General features: G+C 41.0%; 1 long non-coding RNA gene across 3 annotated transcripts; it reads right to left on the bottom strand.

Moving 5' to 3' along the window:
- Window positions 1-2,957: 2,957 nt before the first annotated feature.
- Window positions 2,958-21,727, bottom strand: LOC141420681 (uncharacterized). 3 transcript variants are annotated; one of them, XR_012445208.1, is made up of 3 exons: window positions 21,631-21,727; window positions 10,543-10,673; window positions 2,958-9,901 (listed from the first exon to the last, which is right to left on the bottom strand). It is a non-coding gene; the product is annotated as an uncharacterized lncRNA (long non-coding RNA). The 3 variants fall into 3 exon arrangements; XR_012445207.1 differs by having other exon boundaries at window positions 2,958-6,293; window positions 9,570-10,673; XR_012445206.1 differs by having other exon boundaries at window positions 2,958-10,673.
- Between the last annotated feature and the right edge of the window lie 8 nt (window positions 21,728-21,735).

Genomic DNA, 21,735 nt, shown 5'->3' on the forward strand with positions numbered 1-21,735 from the left:
TGAACACTAATTATATGAATATAAGTTCCATAAGAAAGCAACACAATGGAAAATGGCTAGAAAGAATGGGAGAAAAAGAAAAATAGAAACAGTGAGGGTTGAAGGAAAGGAAGGTCAGGAGTAAAAGAGTAAAAAAGGTAAGAACCATGGATGGAGGAAGTGTAATTAAGGAAGGAGAGAGAGATACAAGAGAAATAATGGAAAAGAGAAAGGCTAAAATAAAAGGTGGAGGGAAAAAGACAGTGATCAGGAAGGAGTGGAAAGAAATGATGGTATAGAGGATTTGGTAGCAGAAAAAGAAAATTCAAATAAAGAATTGATTTCAATACAAGCATATCCTTTAAGAACTCAGAAAAGTGAGCAATACTCTTTTTTACACCACATCATCTCCTGAGTTCTTGGTCCCCTTTATCTGGCTTTCTCCCCTCTCTCCATAATAGTTATCACCTTTTGTTATGCCCTATAATTCACTAATACTGTTTATTTTCCCTTCCTGCCTCCTCTCCTAAGCTATAACATGGGCTCCACCATGACAGGGTTCTTTGTTTTGTTCCCAAACATATCCCATTAAGAAGAATGAGAAGTGTCAGACACATTAGTTCAGTGAATATTGCTGGATGACTAAATTAAGCTGCAGTTAGTGATGCAAAATAAGGCCAACATGGTTTGAAAGTGGTATTCTTCAAAGTATATAAGGCACTCAAAGTTTCCTGAGCTCTAGGACTACTGCTAAGGCCTACTACTACACACCTGTTTGCTTACCTGCTTACCTACTGGTTTCCAGAAAAGGGGCTGGTGATTCACTTGGATGCTAACAGAGAGCCTCTGTATCCATTTTGAGTATGCTAACCAAGGTAGCTCATTTCATTCTTTTCTTCAGGCACATCTTTGGACACAGAGGTACTGTTTTTTGCATAAGATATTCTAGCTTCAAAGCCATTCCTGGTGCATTTAGATCAAGTCCTCCTGTACTGAGCCCCCTCTTCCCTCATTTAAAACTTTGTATTTTGAGATAATTATAAATCCACATGAAGTTGTAAAGAAATGTACAGCAAGATTCCCATGTTCCCTTTACCCAGTCTCCTTCAATGTGAACATTTTTCACAACTACACTACTATACAAAAACCAGGAAATGGGTGTTGGTACAAACCATAGGGTTTATGCGTATTTCACCAGTTACACATGCACTCATTTGTATGTGTGTGTGTGTACATAGCTCCATATACACAGCACCATAATCAAGAAGCTTAACTCTATTCTCAGGAGAAGACTCCTGAGGGCTCTTTTTAAAAACCACTCCAAGTGCAGTTACACTTTGCCACATCACAGTACCCTGACTTATGGCTGAATGACAACATTTTGATTTGGAGGAACACCTGTTCTATTAAATTTCAAGTGGCCAGGGTAATTGAACACCTGTTATTTTACTGTAGAACTTGTTTGCAATGACTTCCAGTGAGCCTCCCAGAAGAAAATACTCCTGCAACTTTACTTCTACCCTCTACCACTGCAGGCATGGAGGAGTTCCAGGCCACACATGAGCATCTAAAGGTCACTCTTTAGATGCAAAAGAATGTTACAAGTCCCTGGCCAACCAGTCTAGTTAGTGAGACTAGTTTGACTTTCCTTAAGGCACCTATGAACTATGTGACGCTGCCTACCAAGGAGGATGGTTCTTATCTCTGCATGTTGATCAAAGTAGTCAAGCTTACCTTTTCCAGTTGAATTCACTTCTTACCTGATCAATTTTTGGTGAACCAGCACAGCAGGGTCCTATACCCATGTATAAGCCTATGCCATATACAAAAGGAGGAGACCTGGGTAGCCTTTATACTTTTATACAGAAGTATCTGGTGAGTAGGAGAGGTCTGGACTATAAGGAGACTCTGGTGAGCCCATGACCTTTCAAAAGTAAGCTCTCAAATAAGTGGGTCAGGAAAGGAAGTGGGGAGAAATGAGGCTAGAAGGTGGACTGGGGCTAGATAATGAGGGGCCTTGTATACTACATTAAAGAGCTTGGATTTTATCCTCTAGTCTGGTAAGAGATAAAGGTAAAAATGGTTGGGTTACATTACCTAGCTAATCCAATCAGCTGATCTGGGAACCTAGAAATAAATTCAGAAGGCAAAATTAAAGTAGTGATGAATGAGACTTTTGTTTTTTAGTTTCCAAGGAGAGAGTAGGAGATGAAAGGAGATGTATTAGCTTTTGTGATTTAGAAATAAAAGCCTTGTTCCATGAATGTGATTATTTCCATAGTTTATTCTTTTAGGATAATTTAGGTATTATACATAATTATATGAGACCTTTTTATTATCAGAAGAAATATATGTGATTTTAAACATGTAAGGCACAAGTAGACATTGATTTGAGATGGTGGAGTTACTATTTCCTTATAACTATGTTGCTGTTTCTATGTGGAAGCTTGGATTTTACTGTCTTTCTGGTTTTACTTGCTTGTAAAAAAAGGAACATTCAGTCCCCAAAACAAAGGAAGAAATGATTGCTTAATATGTCCATTTAAACCAGTTATTAAATGTCTCTGACAAAATAACAGGCTTTGGCAAACAGGGTTCTGTGTTTGCTGCCATCTCCTTCCAAATAAAAGGGCTTAATGCTTTGGGAGTGACACTCTGCTCCTCTTTTTCCTCAGTCTCTCTTCTCCATGCTGTGTGGCTGGCTTGTCCAGAGACACAGTCAGCCACATGGTGTGGAACCTTGAGATAAAAACCTATACTCAAAGGAAAAACAACATGGAGGCTACATTTGCCTGCTTACGTAGTTGAGGCTTTTCTTTTTTGTTTAGTCTGCTGCATGCCACACACACTCAGCACTAATTTTCCCATCAGTCCTCATTCATTCATTCATCAAATGTTTACTGTGCACCTCTTTTATAATAGACACAGATCTACGGATTGAATATCCAGCAAGTGGTAAACAAAACAGACACAATATATGTTCATGAAACTTATAGTTTAATGTGAGAAATGACCAACAAAAAAGTAAAAATACCAACCTACAGTTGTTCCTCTGTAGTTACAGAAGATTGGATCCAAAACTTTTGCAGATACTCAAATCTATAGATGCTTCAAGTCCCTTACATAAAATGACATAATAATTGCACATAACCTATACACAACCATCCTTCTATATACATTAAGTCATCTCTGAATTAATTATAATACCAAATATAATGCATGTTATATAATTGTTACACTGTATTGTTTAGAGAATAAAGACAAGAAAAAGTCCTGTAAGTTCAGTACACATGTGATTTCCAAACATTTACAAAATTCTAATTGACACATAATGTACATATTTGTGGGATACAGTGTGATTTTTCAATACACATATATATAGAAAATGTAATGATCAGATCAAGGTAACTGGCACATCCATTACTTCAAACGTTTATCATTTTTTTGTGTTGGGAACATTCAAATTCCTCTCTCCTACCTATTTTGAAATATCCAATGAATTCCTGTCAACTAGTTTTCCTACTGTGCTATATATATTTTTCAAATTTTTCAGTTATCTGTGGTTGGATGAATCTATGGATGCATATTATTGCAGACATGAACAGCAGACTGTATAATGACTACTTGTGGTATAGGCTTTGAAGGTGACAAATGGGGGCAATGAGAGGGCTATGCATGCTCTCAGAGGATGTAATAGCATGTACAGACCTTTAAGTACAGGGAACAGAACAGAATCTTGAGGAGGGGTGCTGTGGAGTGTAATGGGAGAAAGGGAAAGTGAGGAGGCTGCTAATGCAGAGCCTCAACACTGAAAATTGTGTAATGTGAAGGCATTGAAAAGTTTTAAAATGGAGAAAATGTGGGCAGATTTGCATTTTAAAAAAGATTACCAAGAGAAATACAGACTTGTTTATGTGTAGAGCTATCTTACAAAAGAAGGCCCCAGTCATTTTGGCTGCATAGAGGAACTGGGTGGCTGGGAGGAAGAATTTCTATGGTAGACACTATTAACATCTTGGGAAGGCATATATCTTCCAAGACTGGAAGCAGGAACATGAAGAAGGCTATTTCAAATATCCAGGGTGTATTTGAGACATACTTAGGAAAACTTTGTGATCAGACTGTGAGGAGAGGAAGAGGGAGGAATTAAACACTCTGGTTTTGAGATTCTGAATTGAGCAAGTAAATGGATGCTGATCATAATTACTGAAATGGAGGAAGAGTTGAAGAGGAACAGCTACCTCTGAAAGAGATTTGTCTTGAATATACTCTTGCATAGCTTTAGTAAGTTACTGTAGTAACGTGAAACACATTTATATGTGCACACACATACCTCAGAGCTAAAAAAAGCAAAACCCTCAATGACTTAAACAACAAAAGGTTGTTGTTTTTTTGTTTTCCCTTGCTCAAAGTTTGTGCAGGACCAAGTGACTTTTGGGGCAATTTTCTTCCATGTGCTAATTCAGCATTCTAGGCTGTTTTGATTTCAGACACCTAACATTTCAACATGTGAACACCTTGGTACAAAAGAAGGCAAGGGGAGTGGGGGAATAAAAAAAAAGCTGCTTTAAATAGCTGTTCCAGAAGCAACATGTAACTTCCATTCACGTTTTAGTGACCAAAGTAAGGGAGGTGGATAAATATAATCCTTCCAAATGTTTAGGAAGGAAGGAAGGAGAACTAGAAATATTGGTGAGCACAAATGTTCATCCTGATACTTTATGCATGAAGAACAAGGTGGAGGTTGTGAGGAAGGGTGGCAACTGGGCCATCCCTGAGGACCCCCACTGTTAAGTGTTGTGGGTTTTTTTGGGGATGGGGGCAGTACTGGGCTTCAAGCATGCTAGGCAAACACTATACCACCTAAGCCATGCCTACAGACCTTTTTGCTTTAGTTTATTTTTCAGTTAGGGTTTTACACTTTTGCTCAGGGCTGGTCTTGAACTTTGATCCTCCTACCTCCATGCCTTGAACCATGACCCTCCCAGCTCCACTCCTGCACAATTGGGGTTACAGGCAAAGCGTTGCATTTGTGTGTGTGTTTGTGAGAGACCCGAGAATCCCAATTTTGAATGTGTTAAATTCAAGATGCCTTTACCCAAGTGGAGGTATCAAGTACCTAAACCAAAATATCAGAAGACACATAGAGGGCTGGAGATAGAAATTTGAGAGATTAAAAAAAGTGTTTAGGGGATAATTACAAAAGTTGTGGACAGAGCCCTGCAGACAAGCAAATTAAAAGGTGGTCTGGAAAGAAGGCCAAAAAAGAACAATTAGATAGAGTGAGAGAATCAAGGGTGGTATTATTAAGACTAAGGAAAAGAGCTTTAAAAGGTATGGTTCAGCTCTTACCAAAGTAAACCCCTCCACTAGTCCAAGGGATCCCTCCTCTATGATATCAATTCTTCTTCTGTCTTGAATTGTATCTGTTAGCAATTAAACATGCTATAGTGATATCTCCTATCTTGTAAAACACAGCCCACCTCTTCCCTCTTTGTTTCTAACTACCACCGTGTCACAGAGCTCTAGGCACATAGGTATCTATTCTTCCCTCTGCCTAGCTTTCTTCACCCTCAGGTTTTATTAAGATCAATTCTTTCTTGTTTTTCAGGTCTCAGCTTAAATATCATCATCCAAAAGAGGTATCCTTTGGCCTATGGCCAGCTCATTTTCTGTTTCCTTTACAGCTTTTCAAATTGTCTGAAGTTATTGTTTAATAGTTTATATGCACACTGTCAGTGTCCCCACACTAGAAAGCTTAGGTGGGGGTAGAGGATGAGACTGGGAGACAGAAGGAGTGATGGATCATTTCCTCCTATAGAGTTATGGAAGTTGTTAATGTATGATGAAAATAACAATTGAACAAGAAGTCTGAGATTCAGATTGTGACAAAAGCAGAGTAGTAAAATGGTGGTGCCTTTGTAAGTGTTTGCTATTCCACCAACCAATGTACTGGGCTCACCATCACTGGCCCTATGCCAGATCACTGTGCTGTTATAATCTGGCTACACATTTGGGACAGCACTTCATCTATCTATATGTGACAGTGCCTAGAACAGTGTCAAACACTGTAAATGCTCAATAATTCTTGAATAAATGCATGACTGAATCAGGTTTGTGAACAAAATCGTTGTACAAAATCTCAGGTTCTCGAAGGGGTCTCTCTTCAGATCACTCCTTACTATAACAATGTTTTGAAGAACAGATTTCTGCAACAGAAAGCCCTAGTTGTTTGTTCCACCACACCGGGATGCAGAATAGTAGAGTTTCTCAAAGTTTGTCTGCTGTCTCCTTTGATCAGAATCTTATGGGGTCTAGAAATAAAACCAGAATATGTTTGACTTGCAAGATGTGCTTTAGCTAATTATTATGGGTTAACTGCTTAGTTTGGGAGCACAGTATATATATGTATATACTGTATATAAATGTACATTGCATTATTACTGTATTGCATTTTTGTCTCTCCATGACTTCCAACTTTTTGATGAAGTACATTATGCTTGGGAGATTTTATTTACCTGAGGCTGGTGCCACCTAGTGGGCTTCATCTGTTAAACAGGTTTGAGTCTAGGATTTTTATGTACCTGGCAAAGGTGATCATAAAGATGAAGATAGCTAAGATTTAACACTTATTTTTGTTAAGCATTGTGTTAGATGTAATGCTAATTTGTTGAAATTTGCTGGCTAATTTAATCTCCAAAACAGTAGATCAGGTGGGAAAAACTACCCACATTTTACAAATAATAGAAACTAGACAAGGAAAGGTTGAAGTTATCAAAGGCCACTCAAGAAGCAAAAGGCAGAGATAAAATTCCAAAGCCCATGCCTTTAGCTGCTATAATAAAACATTAAGTCACCTCTATAATTAAGGAGACAGTACAATGTGTTTGTTTACTGGGAAGTGAGTGGATGTTGATAGTGTTGGTTTAGCAACCTGAAAATGTTTGAAAACTTAAGTATTAGTTGGTTTCAAGGAAGCAGCTTGGTTGTGCCCTGGGACATTAAGAAAGGGCCAAGAAATGTCTTGCACAGGATGCTGGGTATATAAGATTCATTTTTAATTCCTTTGGCACCTTAGGCAAGGGTGAAGGCAGACTAAGTCATCATTTTTATTGTCTCTTACTGCAGCAGGTAAACAAACAGTAACAATAAATGGAATGTTTTTCACTTTCCATTCTGTAATCCTAATGTCTGTAGTTGCTTACTGTTAGTAAAGTTATGTGTTTAAAGCAGTCACACTTTCCTGGAATATGAGTTTCATGAAGGCAAGGTGAATTGACTGCTCTGCTACTAATATATCCAAAGTCCAGAAGGGTATCTGGCACAAAACTTATTCAAGTTGCTGGTGAATAAATTTAATCACTGTTTCTCATTTCCTGAGTTTTGAATTTTAATTTCTTTCCATTTCATTGTTATATATGTATAAACAAAACACATATATACAAGGTATTTTTCTTTCCCATGGAAAATCAGGTATGCTGTGTTTGAGTTCTTTATGTTTGATAATGACTGCCTTTTGCTTATATGCTTGAATTCGATTCCAATCTTCATTGGATCGAATATTCTTTGATCATAATTTCCACAGCAGAGGCTCTGTACATCTTGGCCATTATCTTCTGGCATTAGATGTTTTCTGCTTTTTTATTGAGTGAACTTTGAATATTCATTGGTATAAATAAGTGCTACTAATTCTGTGTAATCCTAGTGATCAGTGCCTTTGCATCACAACTTTTTTTTGGTGGGACTTGAGTTTTGAACTCAGGGCTTTGTGCTTGCTTTGCAAGCACTTTATTGCTTGAGCCATACCTCCAGTCCATTTTGCTCTAGTTATTTTGGAGATGGGGTCTTGAGAAGTATTTGCCTGTGCTGGCCTTAGGCCACAATTCTCCCAAACTCAGCCTCCCAAGTAGCTAGGATTATAGGCGTGAGTTACTGGCACCTAGCTTTGCATCACGATTTTTATTATGAACTTTTAACCAGTAGTCACATTCTGGTGCAAAATTTTGTAATTTTAAAATTTTGGTACAACTATCCTTTGATGACGTTCTTTAGTAGGACAACAAATATTTTGCTAGTACCTTCTACTAAATGCTATGTATCATATAAATATGGATAACTAATGGGCCTTATCCTCAAGGAGCTTGACTGTAGATGGATGAAATAAACATGTTGCTACAATATGACGTAGAAAGTGATTCCTTAAAAGAAACACGGTGCTTGGGTGTTCTGAAGGGGTAGTAATTACCAAGAAGGATGAAGGAAATGAACATTTATTGAAGGCCTGTTATTTGGGAAGCAATAACGAGCCTTTATAGAGGTCATCTCTTTAGAACAATTCAAAGAAAAGCTAATATTGTCCTCATTTTACTGATACAAAACTGAACTTAAGCAACTGCCGAATACTACACAAGGAGATTTGAAATTTGAACATTGTCTGCCTGATTCCAAAGCTTATGTTCTTTCTCTACATCAGAGAAATCTTGATGGAGAAGGAGGCATATGAGCAGGTACCCAGATGGACAGGTATGTGTTAAGGTGGGAGTAAGAAATGCAAATCTATGGCTGGTATTTTCCTCATTGGAGGAGCAGGTAGGTTTTACATCTACTGTCAAGGTATCATTTTTTTCTTCATTTTGAGACCCAGTTCTGGAGGTGGCTATTATCAATTACAGGAAAGAAACTCTAGGCAATTTTGTTCTTGAGTCTCCTGGTGTTTTTTGGCCTTGCATTTGCTCTTCTTGCTCATCATTCTTTTGTACTGATGCAAAAGGAATATCCTCTCAATGCTAAGATTTATCCTTCCTCTCAGCTATTTCTAGAACAGTGTAAACTCTTCACAATACCACAGGAGATGTAGTAATGGTTTTCAAACTAAAATTACAACCCATGGTGTATTCTGATATCAATTTAGGACATTATAATCAACCTTTTTTTTTTTAGAAAGGGCAGAATAGAAATAGCAGAGACCATTGCATATATTAAGTGTAGTTTCATGACACATGTATGCTTAGGTGTGTGCATCTGTGCTTATGGTACTAGGTTATGATGTAAAATAAACAGGGAGAAACAACAGTGCTTATTTATAGCCAGGAATGGAGTGCATACCTGTAATCCCAGCACTTCGGAGGATGGAGTAGACAGATCACAAGCTGGAGGCCAGTTTGAGCTACATATGGAGACCTTGTCTCAAAAAACCCCCCACAACAAAACAAACCAGGGTTATATTTACAAACCAAGTATACCAGGTGTTTTACTCCATTTGTGCTACTAGAACCAAATACCTGAGACTGAGTAATGTATAAACAGGAAATTTTACATACTTCTGGAAGCTAGAAAGCCCCAGGATAAAATTATCAACAGATTTGGTGCCTGGTGAGGGCTCTCTGCTTCCAAGATGGCAGCTTGCTACCATTCTTACATGGTGGAAAGAGATGGAAGGGCGAACACTGTGTCCTCATATGACAGATGAGCAACCCAGTCAGGCAGCTCTCTAAAGCCGTTTTTATAAAAGCATGAATTTCATTCATGGCAACTCTGCCCCCAAAGATTGCACCTCTTAATACCACCACAGGGAGTAAGCTTCAACATACCAATTTTGGAGAGGCACATGCATTCAAATCATAGCATCAGGGAAGCTGGAAAGCTCTTCTGACTGGCATGGAGTGGGAGCCGAAGTTAGGGACAGAGAGCCCTATAGACATTTTCTCAAGTCTAGGAAGCAGCATCACAGACTACTTGCCTACAGCACAATGGCATAGCTATTGAGCAGCTTAATATGTCTTAGTTTGCTTTGTTGCTGTTAACAAAGCTGAGACTAGGAACTTTATTTACTTCACAGTTCTGAAGGTCCAAGAGCACAGCATTGGCATCAGTTTCTGGTGAGGGTCTCATGGCATAGAATCACATGGGGAAGAGCAGGCATCTGTGTGGAGGACAGGTGTCACATGGTGAGAGTGAGGAAGCAAGAGAGAAAGCCAAACTTGGTTTTTAAAATTTTTTCCTTTTTGGTGATACTGGGGTTTGAACTTAGGATCTTCTGCTTGTTTAACAAGCACTTTAGCACTGGAGCCATACTCCTAGCCCTTTTCACTTTAGTTATTTTTCAGACAGAGTCTTGTGTTTTTTGCCCAGGCCAGTGTGGCTTGCCATTCTTCTATTTATACCTCCCACATACTTGGGATTACAGATGTGTACCACCATGCTCAGGTTTTTTGTTGAGATGAGGATCTCATTAGGTTTTTGCCTTGGCTGGCCTTGAACTATAATCCACTTGATCTCCACCTCCTAGGTTGCTGGGATTACAGACATGGAACACCACACCTGGCCAGTCCCCTAAGAGCAAAAGCTCAATCCTGTGAGAAAAGCATTAATTAATCCCTCTAATAATCTAATCACTTCTTAAGGGTTAAGGGTACCATCTTCCAACACTTAGTCTCTCAACTTGGAGAACAAAGCATAGCAATACTCAAAACACTCTTTCATGAGAGAGCTAAATACAGATGGAGAGAGAAAAGGCAATTTTCTCTTGGCAGAAAAGATGTGGGGAGAAGTAAGTTTACCTACCACAAAGTTTTCCTTCTCAAAGACAGAAGCCTGCAGGACCTCTCTAGATTAAAGGGATCCTTTCCAAGTGGGTATGTATTCTGCTAGGCATCAAAGGATGTAACCCCTTCACGAGACAAGTGGGAAAATGCCTACAACAAGCAAAGATCAATCCTTAGAGTCTTTAATTCCTTTTTTGGTTCCTGGATCTGTCTGTTGCCCAGTTTTTGATGGTGTCTGGAGACTGGCTGCTGTAATTTGATGACATACATCATACATCTAACCAGTGTATTCCACTGTCTTTGCCATTCATTTCTGTTTATCAATTGTGTTAGCATATAGTGGACACTGCAACCCCATAAATTCTTTTATTAATTGTTCATTCATACTTGCTGGCATTTTGGCTATCATAGGTGTCTCAGGCTTCTTGGTCAGTTGTTCTTTTTGCTAGATTTATTTAACAGTATTGATTCCTTCTCTCCCCACACCCCCCCATTTAAGATTTTCTCAGTTTTTGAATGTATTTTGTGGGATTCTATCACTTATATGAAGTGATACTAGGTTTTGTTACATGTCCTCTCTTCTCTCTCTTTCTTGGTGGAACTGGGGGAACTATTTGCCTGGACTGGCCTTGAACCATATCCTCCGAATCTCAGCCTCCCAAGTACTTAGGATTAGACAGACTTGAGCCACCGGCATCCAGCTTATGTTCTATTTCTTACTTGTTACTCTGAAATCTTCCTTTTCAAGGTTTTCTACAGTCATACCTTATTTTTTTAAACTCCCAAATATGGATCAATAGCACAAGCCATGCTGATCAGTGACCCCTATGTAAGCCCTAACAGCTCTCACATCTGTACCCTCGTTCTTCCCTGTATGGTAAGCCTGTCATTGCTCTCCTTCTCTCCAAATTTTACCCACTCATCAAGTCTTTGATAACATTACTCCATAAAGTCTAACTGTGCTCAGTTCCACTACTCTTTACTTTCTCTGAATGTAGGTAGCTCATCATTCCCTTGAAACAAATAGAACTTAATTATGAGTCTTTTACATATTTCTACAAATGCTAGCTTTTATGGTCCTTGAGGTAGAGAGCATTATTTTCATGGCTCTTACTTTGTGCAGTCTCAGGTACTATCGTTGAAAGAACATTAAGAGAGGAAAGTTACTGTCCTGACCCAGTATTAAACAGTCTGAAACTAGCTCTTGGGGAAATAAACTCTCTGAAGCTCATCTTATTTCTCTCATATCATCAGTAGTACTGTACAGACAGAAGCCTATCAAAACATCTTGAAGACCATTAACTTATAGTTCATAGTAGTCTGTAAGATGAAAATATGTACCTGAAGCCAGGCCTGTTGGCATGCTTGGGAGGCTGAGGCTAGAGGATCGCTGAGTTTGAGGCCTACCTGGGCTACATGGCAAGACCCTATCTGAAAAAATAACTAAAGCAAAAAGGTCTGGGAAGTGGGACTACCAAGTATGCACATATATATGTATCCCAGTGTTTCAGCTTGTCCATTACAATGACTTCTCATTTTCTATAAACCTTAGGTCATTCTATATAACTAACTGTTAATGCCACTCTTTCTTATTCTTCTTAAATTTTTATCAATGCATATTAATTATACAATGTGAGGGTTTCATTGTGATATTTCCACACATGTCTATAATATATTTTGATCATATTCATCCTAATTATTCTTTCTTATCCCTTATCTCCTCCTCTACCTCCCTCAAAATTCTTGCAATTTAAAAAAATGGGTTTCATGATTTCATTATGACTTTTTCATACATGCATACAATATACTTCTATCATATTCTCCCTCCTGCCCTCTCTTTTACCCCTCCCACCAGTTCCCTCTCCAGTAGTCCCTGTTCTTTATGTCATTTTTCCCCCTTTAGAGCTGGATTCCACATGAGAGAAAATAATGTCAACTTTTAATAAAGAAATTGTGACTGGTTACAGCATGCAGGTCACTAATGAGAGATATTAGAAGGTAGTAATAAAATATAAGTCTGCCCTACAGTAACTACGAAGAACTGAAGAAAGAAATTGAAGAAGATATTAGAAGATGGAAAGAACTCCCATGTTCATGGATTGACAGAATTAACAGTGTTAAAAGGCACTGTATTATTAAAACCAGTCTACAGCTTCAGTACAATCCCCATCTAAATTCCAATGACATTCTTCACAGAAAAAAGAAAAAAGAATCCTAAAATTCATATAGAAACACAAAAAACCCTGAATAAGCAAAGAAATCCTGAGGAAAAAGAGCAATGCTTGAGGCATCACAACACCTGACTTCAAACTATGTTACAGAACCATACCAACAAAAACAGCATGGTACTGGCATAAAAACAGACATGAAGACTGATGGAATAGAAGACCCAGAAATAAGCCCCTACAGCTATAGCCATCTGATTCTTGACAAAGGTGCCAAAAACATAACACTGGAGGGGAAGGGGGGAAAGACAGCCTTTTTAAGAAGTGGTACTTGGAAAACTGGGTATCATCTACAAGTAGAAGACTGAAACTAGATCCCACTACCTTGTACAAAAACCTTAATGTAAGATCTGAAACTTTGAAACTGCTACAGAAAAAGCTTCAAGATATAGGCATAGGCAATGACTTTCTGAACAGGACTCCAATAGCTCAGGAAATAATATCAAGAACTGACAAATGAGATTGCATCAGATTAAAAAGCTTCTATATGCAAAATAAACAACAGTGAAAAGACAGCCAACAGTATGGCAGGAAACTTTTGTCAACTATTCATCAGACAGGAGATTAGTATCTAGCATATACAGAGAACTCAAAAAATTAAATACCAAAAGAGAAATAATCCAGTCAATCAGTGAGCAAATGAACTGAACACACGTCAAATGAAGATGCACAAACGGCCAATAAATACATGCACAAATGTTCAATAGCTTTAGCCATTGGGGAAATGCAAATCAAAAACTACACTGAGAGTCCATCTTACCCCAGTGTAAATGGCTATCATCAAGAAAAACAAAAAACAAAAGCTGGTGAGGATGAGGGGAGAAAGGAACTCTTAGACACTGTTGGTGGTAATTAGTTTGACCACAATGGAAATCAATATGGAGTTTCCTCAAAAAAACCTAAAAATAGAACTGTTACATGATACAGCTTCTAGATATATACCCAAAGGATCAAAGTCAGTTTATTATAGAGATACTTGCATACCAATGTTTATCAAGGCATTATTCACAATAGCCAAGTTATAGAATCAGCCTAGGTAACCATCAATGGATAAAGAAAATGTGGTATATATGGACTTTATATATATATTGATAGAGTAATAATGTTGCCATTTTGTGAATCAGCCAAAATGGCAGCCCTGCCCCTTAACAGAAATTCCTGCACTGTAAGACAGCCCCACCCCTGCCAGAGACTACCACACATGCGCTAACTTCCTTAACCTCCCCTTTCTATAAAAGCTACTCCTCGCCCAGACTTGGGGCTGTGCCATCTTTTCCCCAGCCAGTCTGGCAGATTGGGCCTGCTATTTAACTTTGCTCTATGGACATGAGACTTTTCTCGTAAGCTTTCTTTGTGAGCAGCGTTTTTCCTAACATTTGGTGCCGTGACTTGGATCTGGTGAGCTCCTGGCACTGACCTTGCTCTTCTGGCCTCCCCCATCCCACCCCACACTCTCTCTCAACTCCCATTCCCTTCCTCTGGGATCTGAGCTGCTTTGCCGGGACTCCCTAGAAAACACCACTCTCTCACTAGCTCACAGGGAAGTTCCTCCGCCCCAGCACGCCTCCAACTGCCATCCACCACCAGCCAATCTTCCCTCAAGGTCCTCTCTCTTGGTGAGTCCTCCTCGCACGCTGAGCTGTGGTCTCTCCTCTCTCATTTCCTTGAAAACCTAGCACTAGATCACAGCTCGCTCTCGTCCCTGGGAACCGGGTTCCCCACTAGGAACTGTGGATCCCCCCATGGTGAAGATGTTCCCTCTGGGTGTTCCACATTTCTCTCTCTCTCCTGAGGACCTGATATTTTGGGGATGCCCGCCATATCTCTCCTCAGTTCAGGCCTCACCATGGGAGATGGACCGTTCCAAATTCCTTCAGACTCCCTATTAGGATGTCTCCTGGCCAACCTTGTGCCCCTACGCCTCACGCCTATTCTTAAGCCCCAAAAGCTCATTTTTCTCTGTAATCAGGCCTGGCCCATTAGACAATACCTCCAAATGGCCACTTGATGGCACTTTCAATCCCAATATTTTAAGGGATTTATACAATCTCTATGAGCGTGCTGGTAAATGGAAGGAACTTTCCTACATCCAATCCTTTCCCTATCTCTGCAGCAAACCCTCCCTCTATACTTTCTGTTCCCCTGTGCAGATTGTATTAGTCTCTAAACCAGTTTCTAAATCAACCAATTCCTCTCCCACATCTCCTCCTTCCCCATGTAAGCAGACTTCTTGAGCCTGCCTCTTCCTATCTTCCTGAGGAACTTTCCCATCATGGAGTTAAACCAGCCACTCCTTGCGAACTCTGGCCTCATGGCGATTCTGGCTCTGGGGAGCTCATGCTCCCTCCCTGTGGGCTGAGACCAAGCCCAGAGTTTATTCAGAGACTGGAGAGTGGAGGTTTTATTTTTCTGAAAGTGTTCCAGTACCAGTCAATGGGAGCAACCTAGAGGCACAGGTGATGGCTAATCCCTCATGCCTCCAGGCTCTGCCTTCCCCTCCCTTACCTAAGATGTCAGGACACCTTTTCTGCTTCCTCCATGGTCTCACCGCATGTCCTTTGTCTCTGTCTGCCTTCCCTTCCCTGGGCTTACTGGGTCCCTGCCTCCCATGAGAAACTTGTAGCATGGTACCTTATGACTTAAGTTATTCCAACTAGTTTGCCAGGCTTCTCAGTCTAATATAACTTTAAATCAGCTGCTTTACAAAAAGTGCTTACAAGAAACTGCAGCTGCCACACTCACGCCCTAACTCCGCCCCCACAAGGGGAGGAGGGAAAGCAAACAGGCGCTTGTGCTCAGGGATGCCAGCTCCTGGACACAGCAAAAATGCCTGCAGTAGCTAAGAAAATCCATAGAGAGGACCCAGCACATCCTGGGCTGCCAGCTACATGGGATGATGGCTGTGGCCCACCGCCACTTCCCCTAGAATAAATGTGCGCAGAGAAAACAGGAAGGGGGGAGGGGCAATGGGCCACAGGATCAGGCCTAGCAGACAGGGTCATTTGTCCTAGGTGTGTGTGGAGGAAGGAAGGAGTGGCACCTTGCACAAGCCCTTCTCCTAGCCCCACCTCACACCTTGGGACATCAGACCCAGCCCTTGTAAGCCAATTGTTAGCTCAAGATTATAGTTCCAGAAATAACAAAATAGACATTACTGTGGTCTCTAAACTTCTCATTTAAAATTTTCTATACCTTTGGCCTCAACATAAATTTTTCCCTTCAAATATTAACACTAGTGCTTCCCTCTTCAACAGGCAATGGTAGGAAGAGGGCAAGTCTTATGTCCCCTTCCAGTTATTAGATCTAAAGGAAATTAAAAAACATCTGGACAGCTATACTGATGCCCAAATACATTCAAGCCTTTATCTCTGTGATCCAAACCTTTCAATTGACATGAAAGGATATTATGCTTCTACTATACCAGACTCTTTTCTCATTAGAAAAGCAATGGGTTCTAGCCCAAACCACTCAGGTTCCCAAACCACTCAGGTTAAAAATGATTACCATTTACTATGAGCCCCAATACCCATGACCTGGAAATGTGGGAATAAATGTACCTACCTACAGGGGCACAGGCAGTCCCCTTGACAGATCCACACTAAAAGGGGCTGATGATATGGCTCAAGCAGTACAGTGCCATTTTTCAGGCATAAAGCCCTGAGTTCAAATCCAGCACAGCCAAAAAAAAAAAGATATTTGGGGCTGAGAAAGTAGCTCAATGAAAAAATGTCTGCCCAGCATGTACAGAGCCCTGGGTTCAATTCCCCAACATTACTAAATCAAAAAAAAAATGATAAGGAAGGTAAGTGGCATTAATGTCACTTCAGCCATCTCATAATGAAAGAAAGTAGTTTACCTAGACCAGATCCCTCATTCTTCAAGTGAGGAAACCGAGGCCAAGAACAGTCCAGAGACCTCAGAAAGCATACCACAGTGGACCCAGAGTCACAGGTGAGAGAGGTTCTCCTCAAAGATAAATTTCTAACAGTCAGCCCAGATATTCGTAAAAACTCAAAGACTGTGGCTGAAGAGAAACAGTCATTGAACCACGTAATACAGCTAGCCATGTCTGTATTTATAGCTATGTTTGTATGTCTGGGACCTTACTAACAGGAGAGAAAAAGATAAGAGACACCATGGCCTCACTGCTGCTCTCAGAGAGGGGTCCACCCGACTGGGCCTATATCCTGAACTTGCTACCATGGTGGACAGGAGGGGCACTTCTGCAAGAATGCTTAAGGGGGACAGCCCTGGGAGACAGTCCCACCCCCAACCAGGACCCTGCCCTCTCTGGAAAGGTAACCACTGGAGGTCTAAGTGCTCCTGTCTCCAGATGGAAGGCGAGGTGCCACCTCCTATGGATTGATGGGTCCTGGCCTCCTGCTCATGCTCCACTTCTTGGCATCGATGTTGAGGAGACTCATGGCAGCCATTATGGCAGAAAAACAAAAGATCATTTTCCTCCTAGACAGTGGAAACTGTTTCTCTGTTTTACCTTTTTTTCCTGGTCCCTGGTCCAATGACAAAAGTTATCATTCAGGGTAAATCTGGCCAGCCCCTACAGCACTATTTTACCTGGCCTCTGGCCTGCTCTTGGGGAGACCTCCTCTTCTGTCACTCTTTCCTCATAGTACCTAAAACTCCAATGTCCCTGCTGGGACTGGATTTACTACCTCAATTAAAATCTCAAGTTCTCCTCCCCCCAGGTAGCTATCTGTGCTGCCCCCTCCTTCAGGAACAAAGAGATTCCACAGTGTGGACTGATGAGATGAGTGTAGGGTGAGCCAGGACGGCCTTCCCTATTCAAATAAAACTCAAAAATCCCTCAAGTTTCCACACCCAAAACAATATCCCCTCAAGCCTAAGGGAGGACAAGGCCTTATGCCTATCATAAATTCCTTAAAAAACACCAAGGGCTACTAATTAATTACTCCAATCCATATAATAAATTTAAAATTTTTATAAAAGTTAATTTTAAAATACAAGTTACAAAGTAAACAACTGGAAAGGATATAGATAGGTAGTGAATATATTTTTTGAGAAGTTAAAGTAAAAAGAAATGTTTTTGGATGAGAAAGGATTTTGTAAAGAAGGGTTTATCCTAAAGATTGTTTCAAATAGGAGGGATAAAGACAAGCCAAGGAGGGATAAAGACAAGCCATCGAAGGGTTTAGTATGTTATATGAAGGTCTGAGTAAGTTCTAAAAGTGTATAATAAAAAACTTTGGTGTGGGATAAAGTTAAAGTTGACTATAATCTAAGAGTTGCCCAAAAGATTTTTAGGGTCATGCCAAACTAAAATCAAATCCTCTATGTCTATAAAATAACAAAGTTATCTTAATATTGTTCTGCTCTGAGTAACATCTACAAAAAACCATTACAGAGAAAGATTTTATCAAAGAAATTCTGCTGGTCTTGTCAAGCTTTAAGTACTACTAAATCAGAGTTCATTTACATATTTGCTTATGTGTCTTAAATGACCACCTTGTAACTGTGTTGTGTCTATACTTTATCTAAATATGGTACAAACATTTACAAAGTTATATACAAAATGAGCTAAAACACTCTTTTATCCAAAGGTGTTACATTTAACCTAAATCCTGACAGCCCCTGCCTCCCACAGTTCACCCACATAGGTGTGGCCTTAAAGGGACAGAATCACTCCCTGAGTTATAAGTGCATCAACCCAATCTTCCTTTTCCCTCCCCCCATACCATAAGACAGCTTACAGCAAACTTGGGAGTTACAGGATTTTACAGAATTTAGATCCCTAGGTATGCAGTCCCTTAGCAGACAACTTTTTAATGCTCTTCCTAATATTCCTATTTGGGTCTTAAATAATGTGTGGCCATCCATTTCTCTTAGAAAACTTGCCTCCAACAGACTCTCCTACTCTGGCTGACTACCTACCTTATCTTAACCTTCTCAGGGAACTTCTCAGAGAGCATGCAGACCAGATCCTGCCCCACCCTATAACAATTTCTGTTAAATCAGGCCATCTTGCTCTCCTAAAAGGATCTTCTACCCTCTCCACTGGGACTTCGGTGGACTAGCCCTCATCTGGTCATTCTCATGACACTCACTGCTGTCAAGCTCAATGGGATCCCCCAGTGGTGACACCTCTCAAGGAACAGTTAGAAAAATGGAGAAGGGAATTGGAGAACTCTTGAAATTGTCTAGGGAACAACATTTCACAGTGGTTCTCCTGTCCAATGCCTATCCTAATGCCTATGTTTCTTGCTCTCCTATTCTTAAGCTTCCTTCCTTGTATCATACATGTCTGCTATTGCTAATCAAAGTTTAACCAGTTGTGCCTCCAGGGATATCAACCTCTCCCAAACCATCCAGAGGACTGCTATGGGGGCCCCCACCAGGATGCAGGAGCCTGAAGATCCTGCACCATACAACATCCCCTGCCAGTAGGAAGCAGCTAAAGAGACTAATGCCCCAATTTCTGATCCTCAGCCCCTACCTTCATCATTAAAGAAAAAAATGGAGAAATGATAGAGTAATAATGTCACTATTTTGTGAATCGGTCAAAATGGCAGCCTTGCTCCTTAAGAGAAATTCCCCTGCTAGAGACTAGGTGCATGGCACTAACTTCCTTAACCTCCCCCTTCTAGAAAAGCCACTCCTTGCCCAGACCACTTGGGGCTGCACCATCTTTTCCCCAGCCAGCCTGGCAGTTTGGGCCTGCCATGAAACTTTGCTCTATGGACATGAGACTTTTCTCGTGAGCTTTCTTTGTGAGCGCTGTTTTTCTAACATATAAAAATTTATGACTGGAATTTTTATCCAGTCATAAAGAATAAAATGTTTGCAGGAAAATGAATAGAACTATAGATCATCATGTTAACCGAAATAAGGCATTCTCACAAAGACAAATCTCATAGGTTTTCTCTCATTTATGGAATTTAGGGGGGAAAAGTGGAGATGGAAGTAAAAGGACGATGTAGAAGGGGAGTTGTTGGAATAAGAAAGGGTAACGGGGGAGTGAAAATGGTCAAAAGTAGGTAATATGCATGTATGGAAATGTCATGAACGTCATTACTTTGTATAATTAATGTATGCTAATAAAAACTGAAAAAAACAAAATTAAATATGTCTTTGGATAGTCCCACTTAAAGTGTAGTAAGATTAATTTTCCACATTGCTACTCCATTGGTAAAGGAGGCAATCACAATTAAGGGCACAATGAATATAAAGCACGGATTCTAAGACAATGTATGAAAGTAACAGTTGTCAAATCAAACACAGTTTAATATTTAATCAAAATAAGAGTTTTCTCTCAGTAAATTTTCATAACTTAATGCCATAAACTGCTGACAAAACTTGACTCACAAATTATATAAAATACAATTTTAAAGCTTTTTAATTCTAATTCTTTAGCATCAGTAGAAACTAACATTATTCTGAACCTAGATTTGCATCAACCTGAAGTTTGATGGGTCAAGTTTGAGGGAAGGGAGAGAGTGAGAGAGGCTGCACTGACTCCCTACTTCCTGGAAAACCCTAAATAGGTGAAAAAAGGGTTGGGCCTATAAGCACTGTATTTAGGGAGGTATAGAAGAAAGCTTCCCCAACCCCAAAACAATAATTCCAGCAATTGATAACATCCTGAAAATCACTGAGTACAGAACTTTACATTTTAACAAAAGCAGGGATATTCTTTATGATGTCTTTAGTTGTGAATGTACCTACAAACTTGTTTATAAAGCTACAAAAAGTTGGAAAGTCTTCAAAAAGATCCCTGTAAAATAATGGCCAAATCACGGTGCAGTCACAGGCTTGATCATCACAGTACTAGTCCCAGCTGTCACTGTGCAGCCACACAGTTATATACATCGCTACACTCACTTTATTCAGAATTCAGTACCGTGAAGACATTTCTACTCGAGGTCTCTGTAATTTATTTATTTTTTTATTTATTGAGCTAGAACTCTGGCACCGAAAGCGTGAACACCCCAAGGTAATGATGTCGTCACCAAGGGACGACAAGAATAGAACCCCAATCCCCTGGCTCCCCAGCTTGTGTTTTGCACTAATTGTGCTCCTTTCTATTCATCCGAGAGCATCAAGTGTAAAGGGTCGGAGACGGGAGTAGACACAGTGAGCCACGTCTGCGAGGTGGGGACCGCACCGAAGGGCCTAAGGACTCGCCCTCTGACACTGTGCGCTTGGGCTGAACAAGATGAAAGCTGCAACCACAAACCCCTGGGAGCAGGAACTGGAACTAGGTACCGCCCGTTGTGCTAACTCTCTCTTCCTCGTTGGCGGCCTTCCTTTTTCAACCTTTCCTCTCCTCCTTCCGCCTCTTTCCTCCCTCCCTCAGCCCCACCTCACGGTCAGGTGTCCCCGGCAGAGGCACGTGCACCCCCCTCCCCCCAAGTCTTTAGCTGCGGCTCGCGGTGCCACCAGCGTTTTTCTAGAAAACGAGTGGCTGGTCCAACCTTGCAAACGTGCTTCAAAGTTAGCCACTCGGAGGTGGGCGCCAGTTGCGTGGGTCTAGATAGCCCTCCGAACAAAGCCACACAGAGAATGTAAGCAAGAGCGCCTCCCTTTCTCTAGCTAGGAGCTCTCCCTCCCGCGGGAAGACACCTGCCCAAGAGTGCGGTGAGAGGACGAGAGCGGCAGCCGCCGACCCGGGGGGATTCCAAACCGTTACTCCGCCCGCCGGGGTGGGGCCAGCCCAACCGCCAAGCCTGCGCGATGCGCCGCCCGGCTCCAGCGCACTACAAATCCCACAAGGCTACACTGCGCCGGGGGGAGGGCGGACGGCCGCTTACCTGCCTCGAGCTTATTTCTTCGACTACTTCCGCTCCCCCCCCACCCGGCTCCCTCCCACAGTTAAAGGCTACTTCCTCTTGAAGTTCCTCACGTACCCGCTCTGTCGGCCTCCGCCCAAACTATGCCTGACTCCCTCTCCGGAGTGGGGGTAGTGGAGGCGAGAAAAGGAAGCCCTTGCAAACCAATGCAGGGCAACCCGG

This window comes from Castor canadensis, chromosome 2 (assembly GCF_047511655.1).
Source record: "Castor canadensis chromosome 2, mCasCan1.hap1v2, whole genome shotgun sequence".
NCBI lineage: Eukaryota > Metazoa > Chordata > Mammalia > Rodentia > Castoridae > Castor > Castor canadensis.